Genomic DNA, 6,468 nt, shown 5'->3' with positions numbered 1-6,468 from the left:
TTTGGGATTGGTTTATTTCACTTTGCATGGTACTCTCCACTTCCATTCATTTACCAGCAAATGCCATAATTTCATTCTTCTTTATGGCTGAGTAATATTCCATTGTGTGTATGTGCCATATTCTCTTTACCCATCCATTGAAGAGCACCTACGTTGGTTACATAGCTTAGCTATTGTGAATTTATCTGCAATAAACATTGATATGGCCGTGTCACTATAGTGTGCTCATTTTAAGTCCTTTGTGTATATACTGAGGAGTGAGATAACTGGGTCAAATGGTGTTTCCATTCCAAGTTTTCTCAGAAATATCCATACTGCTTTCCAGAGTGGTTGTACCAATTTGCAGTCCCACCAGCAATGTATGAGTGTACCTTTTCCCCCACATCCTACCGTGCTGCTTTTCACCTGCTGATTTACCCTCCAATTTTTCCCCAGTTCCACTGCTACAGTGGCCCTCAAGAGGAGTCTTTACAGTGTGAAAGTGCCTCTTCTTTCCATCCCCAAGACCAAATAAAAGAGAAGGGGGTGGGGAGATGAATCTTCAATCTCCCTAGAGATGTAGGAAAGTCTTTAGCCTCTGAGAGAGCACAAAGACATTTTAAGCATGACAGGAATCTAGAAAAATGTAAAGAAAAGGTTTGGTAAATCAGAATAGTAAAATTGTTAAATCTAAATGAGTGTTAAGAATTGCACGAATCTTGGTACCCAGCATTTTTACTTCTAGGACCTTATATTACACAAATGGTCTTGAATGTGAACTAATATTCAGATGCCTGGGACTTCCAAAGCAGCCTAATCTATAATAGCATGGTCATGAACTTGCTATGTAAGTAAATTATGACACATTTGAAAATTAAATATGGCTAGCCATCAAACCAATGCTGAATAATGTTTCCTGTCACAGCAGTGCTGTGCAATATAATTTATTAATCTGAGATAGCTGGTTATGCACTATTGGGTGTGTGCAGCACGTTCCCCAAGAAAAATACACTGGAAAATTCACCAGTGCTACCACATCATCACCCTTCCTCTCACACAGTTTTTTAAATTTTTTCCTGGATGCAGTGGACTTTATTGATGATATGTGACCAAGTAAGTCTCCCTAAGTACCTCACCTTCTTCAGCAGGGCTGAACGGAAACTGAGAAGAAAGGGAGATTCTAAATGTCTTGAGTGAGTTGCAGCAGAGACTTCCCAACAACTGAGGACCTTTTCCTAACTGATCTAACTGGGGCTGGTGGTCCAGGGGCTCTTATTCCTTGGAAGCATGCAGACCATTTTGCTGTAGCCAAATTCAAGTTCATATCAGGAAATGAACTTTACATAGTGGCAGTTGAAGGCAATACCAGCTCCAGCATTGAAGGTAGAAGAGTCAGTGTCATTGTGAAAGTTGCAGTGAGACAACCTGTTTCTCCATGTAGCTCAGGATGCCCTTTAGGGGGTCCTCTGATGTTTGCTTCACCACATTCTTGATGTGATCATATTTGGCAGCTTTCTCCAGGTGGCAGGTCAGATCCATGACTGACACATTGAAGGTGGGCACATAGGAGGCCATGCCAGCAAGCTTAATATTGAGCTCAAAGATGACCTTGCCCTCATCCTTGGCAGCACCATTGCGGGCAGAGATAATATTCTGGGCAGCTTTATGGGCATCATGCCACAGTTTCCCAGAGGAGCTACACACAGTATCCTGAGTTGGTAGTAGTGGACTGGACTGGTTATGAGTCCTTCCATGATGGTAAAGTTGTCTCTGCAACTGAGATGTATGAGAGGTGCCTGTGTTGATCCCTAATAGGTTGTGCACTCATCCCCACCTATTTAGAGGAAGAAGTAGGTTTATAAGAAACTCCTAGCAATATCTCTCAATTAGTTGTGCACTAAGCATCCTTTTCATACACTCTTCCTTCTGGGAGTCATCCTTCAGGTGGACAGCAGGAGGTACACAACAAGTACAAGAGTGAACTTGAAGTGTCTGGGTGTTTGGTCATTTATTTGCTCATATGAATTGCAATAAAATAGACAATCTGATTTTTGCATCCATTCAGGAATTTTATAAATTAACAAATACATAGATAGAATGGTGTCAACTACAACAAAGCTGTAAACGAGCCTATGTTTGTTTTAAACACATGTGAGTGCCTGTACATTGATTATTCACGGGTTTTTTTTTTTTTTGGCCATTATAGGTAATATTAGAATGAACATCTTGTACTTGCACTGTAGCACACTTTTCTGACATTGTCTTAGGAATTATTTCTGGAAATTGGATTGCTAGATGAAAAAACGTGAGCAGTTAAAAGGTTTTAATGTATATTGCTAGATGACTCTATGATATGAGAAACCATTTTGGGTATAAGTCCAGTAGGTGTACAAGAAGCTTCATTCTCTTCTACCCTTGCAATTAAAAAAATAACATTCATTATTTTTGGACTATTTGAAGGGGGGAAATACTGCAGTAGCATTCAAATTTGCATTTTTTATTTTTTTTAATTTTTTCAAATTGCATTTTTGATAGAAAATAAAGTTGAACATTATTGTTCAAATAATTTAGGCTGAGAAAGTAATCTATAAAAGTAGAAAAAGAAGAATTAAGAAATGACCCTGGAATTCCAGCATTCATTAAAACCTCTATTCTATTTGTCACCTTATTGCATATATTTTCATATATATGTGTGTGTGTGTGTGTGTGTGTGTGTGTGTGTGTGTATAAAACACTTTAACTTTATCATTCATGTTATGGCAACATTCTCAGGGATCATTCCCTGACCAATTCTTTAATTGCTTCTCCAGGGGGAAGAAATCCCCACCTGATGAAATAGGGGCTAGAGGGTAATTACAACTTGTCCAATGTCAATACCATCTGGCATTGTATTCTGGGAATTAAACCTGTGTTTCTCTGATTCCATTGTCTTTCTAGTTTATTTACATTGTGATGCCTCCTAGGTCCACTAACTCCCTAGCTCAAGGAGGGGCTAAGCAATCCCATGAGCATCTTCCACAAGAGGTGGTGCAGTAAGTACCCAGATGTCCAGGATGCAGGATTGGCAGAAGGAACAAAATGAGCTAAGTCATAGAAGCATGCTGGCAAACTGTAGAGGTCACCAGATTGGAGATTAAGGCTGTGGGTCAGAGGGTAATCTTTTATTTGGTGTCCTTTGACCAATAGTAGGTAATAATAAATGAATGAGTAGATTGTGAATACTATAAAGAATCTTTGAAATCGTTTTTCTAAATCATTGCCTGGTAAACATGAAGAAAGTTTTCCTGATTGCAAGAGTTTCTCTGAATCTGATTGACAACATGTCACTTTAAACTTTGACACAAACAATCTGCAAATTCCTTCAAATACTATTTATGCATACTTTGTTGCTGCACACACAGTCACATATATTCAGACAGGTATTCCTTAGTATCAGTGCCTCTGGTTGAAGCAGGGAGGAAGGAAATTTCTGTCCTTGGAAGCTCCACCACTGCAAGGTGTTGCCCTCTCCCCTTCCATATACAGAACTCACCAGGTTTGCCTTTTTGTGACAACCAAGCCCTATTATATAACTGTGCCTGTCATCTCATTTATCACTGATGGGATGCAGGAATCTCATCTACGCTATAACATTCATCTGGCTTTGTACTTCTTTCTCATGACCAAGTTTCCTCTTATGCACATGTGCCCTGGTAGTCAGGTAATTGGTGAGGGTACCTTGGTCATGCTATCGATAGTTCTTATGCCTCTACCTGTATAACTTTGTCAACAAGTTGAGCCACAGTCAATGTTAGATATTCCAATAAATTTATCTCATGCATGGTATGAATTTTTTGTTCCTGGTCCTAGTTATTATGGAGGGAAGATTATTTCTAAATTAATTTCCATTTGCATGTATACCCATAGGAATTTTGCCATATATTTTGATGAGGAAAATATTGTCAATGAAAGCTACCATTTCTTAAGCACCCATGTGCTGGATTGAACTAGGTATATTATCTGTGTTATCACAAACCTTCCCACCAGTTTAAGATGCAGGTTCAGATAAGGAATCTGTGTTAGTAATATATCTTGAATAAGGAATGGAAATATGATTCGAATACCTAGATCAATAATGCCATGACACCTAAAGAGAATACCAGAAAGAAGGCAGGCATACTACGAACAGTTCAGTAAAAATGTATAACAAAACTTTATCTTTTATTAGAAAAGTGGTATCAAAGGAATAAATATGTTCACAAGAAAAAACCCCAGTCATCACTATATGTAAAGGTTTAATTTGAACTCTCAATGCTGTTCCACTAATCCATTTGTCTATAGTTATTCCAATGCCACACTATTGCAACTATATTGTAATATAGTTTTATAATAATTCTTGAAACCTTATTTTGGCTAATCTTGGTCCTTTGCATTTCCATATAAATTGTAGAATCATCTTGTATATTTCTACCAAAAAAAGCCTTCTGGAATTTTTATTGAGAATGCTTTAAATTTATAGACCTATTTGGAGAGAATTAACATCTTAACAATATGGAATCTTCATATCCATGAATGATATATATCCCTGTTTATTTTGGTCTTAGTTTCTCTAAGTAATATTTCATAGTTTTCAGTGTATAGATCTTTTGCTTCTTCCATCAGATTTGTGTTTTCATGTTTTATGCTATTGTAAATGGTAATTTTAATTTCAATTTTCAATTTTTGCTAGTAGATAGAAATACAGTTTATTGGTCTGGGGGTTGTAGCTCAATGGTAGAATGCTTATCTAGCATGCATGATGCACTGGGTTCAATCCTAAGCACCACATACAAATAAATAAAATGAAGGTATTTTGTCCATCTACAACTAAAAAATGTAAAAACAAAAATCCTGCCATCTTTTTAAAAAGAAAGAAATACAATTTATTTATTTATATTGAGCTTGTATTCTGCAACTTTGGCTAACTCACTTGTTGGTTTTCATGACTTTTAATCATTTTAATTAGGTCCATCATATTTTCTATATAAACAATTGTGTCATTTGTGAACATGCAATCTTCTTCATTTCTAACTTGGTTGCATTTCGTCTTGTTCCTGATATTACAGAAAAAGCACTCAGCATTCTATATTTGTTTTAAAAATTACTATATATATTTTTCTTTTTTAGTTTGCTAGTATGGTGAATTTTATTGATTGATTTTCAGATACTAAACCCACTTCATTCCTGAGATAAAGTTCAGTCAGTCTTGATGCACTATGCTTTTTATATATTGCTGAATTGGTTAAAAAGTTTTTTAGAATTTTTGCATCCATATTTATGATGAATAGTCATCTGTAGTTTCCTTTTCTATTAATATTTTTATCTGATTATGAAATCAAAGAAATTGAATCCTCATAGGAAGAGTAAGAAAGTATTTCTCTTCTTCAACATCTTGGAAAATTCTGTTTAAAATTGTTATTCTTTTTTTTTCCTTAAGTATTTGGTAGTATTCACCAGTGATGCTATCTGGTCTTGGTGGGTTTTTGTTTGTTTGTTTGTTTTGGGGGGGATTTTGTTGTGTGTATGTGAACATCTTTTATCTAAACTTTCTATGTCTTATATAAATTAAGGTTTATTCCCTTGTAATTTGCTTCTAACATTCTGCAGATACCCAAGTCCCTTATAGAAAATGGCAGGGTATTTATATATTCCCTCCTGTGTGGGCAAGGGAGTAGGTAATGGTGGGAGGGATGGGCTGGCTGTGAAACAAAAGCTGTGAAAAGTAGTATCATGAAAAAAACAGAGAAACCCAGAAATATATATTTTAAAGATCGTGGCAGGGATGGGTTGAGCCAACCAGAAGGGTATGACTTCTAACAAAGAAGAAACCCACGCTTGCTTTACTTATATAGGTACAGACCAAAGGGGATTAGTATAGAGCTTCTTCACAAAAAACAGGATAGGGGTGGGGGTAAACATGTTGTTTGGTTCTTGGCAGGTTACACCCTTCTCCAGTGGCTGTGTTTGAACTTGGAACTGTGAGCTAGGTCAGGGTGCCAACATGATCTGGGCTTTCTTGAACTGGGGAATTTCACCCGGGAGTTCCCAAAAGTGTGATTTCCTTGCCTTAATGGCTTGACCATTGCCCAGCTCATACACAGTTCACAAATGGCTTCCAACAATATATGACCTGCACACATCCTCCCAGATACTTTAAATCATTTCTGGATTGCTTATACTACCCAATACATTTTAACTACAAAGCACATAGTTGTATTTTAGGGAATAATGACAATAAAAATATCTACATGTGTTCAGTACAGACGCAATTTTTCCAGATAGCTCATATCCACAGTTGGTTGAATCTACAGGTTCATAATCTACAGATATGGAAGGCCAACTGTAGTAACATAAAAAGACTATAGATTGGGATAAAATCCTTGCAAATCATATATCTGACAAAGGACTTCTTATCCAGGAAATATAATGAACCCTCCAAACTCAATAACAAGAAAACACAAAACCCAACTC

The 6,468-nt window shown here is 36.7% G+C and overlaps 1 pseudogene; it reads right to left on the bottom strand.

The window, feature by feature from the left end:
• Nucleotides 1–1,304: 1,304 nt before the first annotated feature.
• Nucleotides 1,305–4,941, bottom strand: LOC124971449 (glyceraldehyde-3-phosphate dehydrogenase-like; annotated as a pseudogene).
• Between the last annotated feature and the right edge of the window lie 1,527 nt (nucleotides 4,942–6,468).

Source organism: Sciurus carolinensis, chromosome X, assembly GCF_902686445.1.
Source record: "Sciurus carolinensis chromosome X, mSciCar1.2, whole genome shotgun sequence".
Taxonomy (NCBI): Eukaryota; Metazoa; Chordata; class Mammalia; order Rodentia; family Sciuridae; genus Sciurus; species Sciurus carolinensis.
This window is presented reverse-complemented; position numbering and strand designations above follow the sequence as displayed.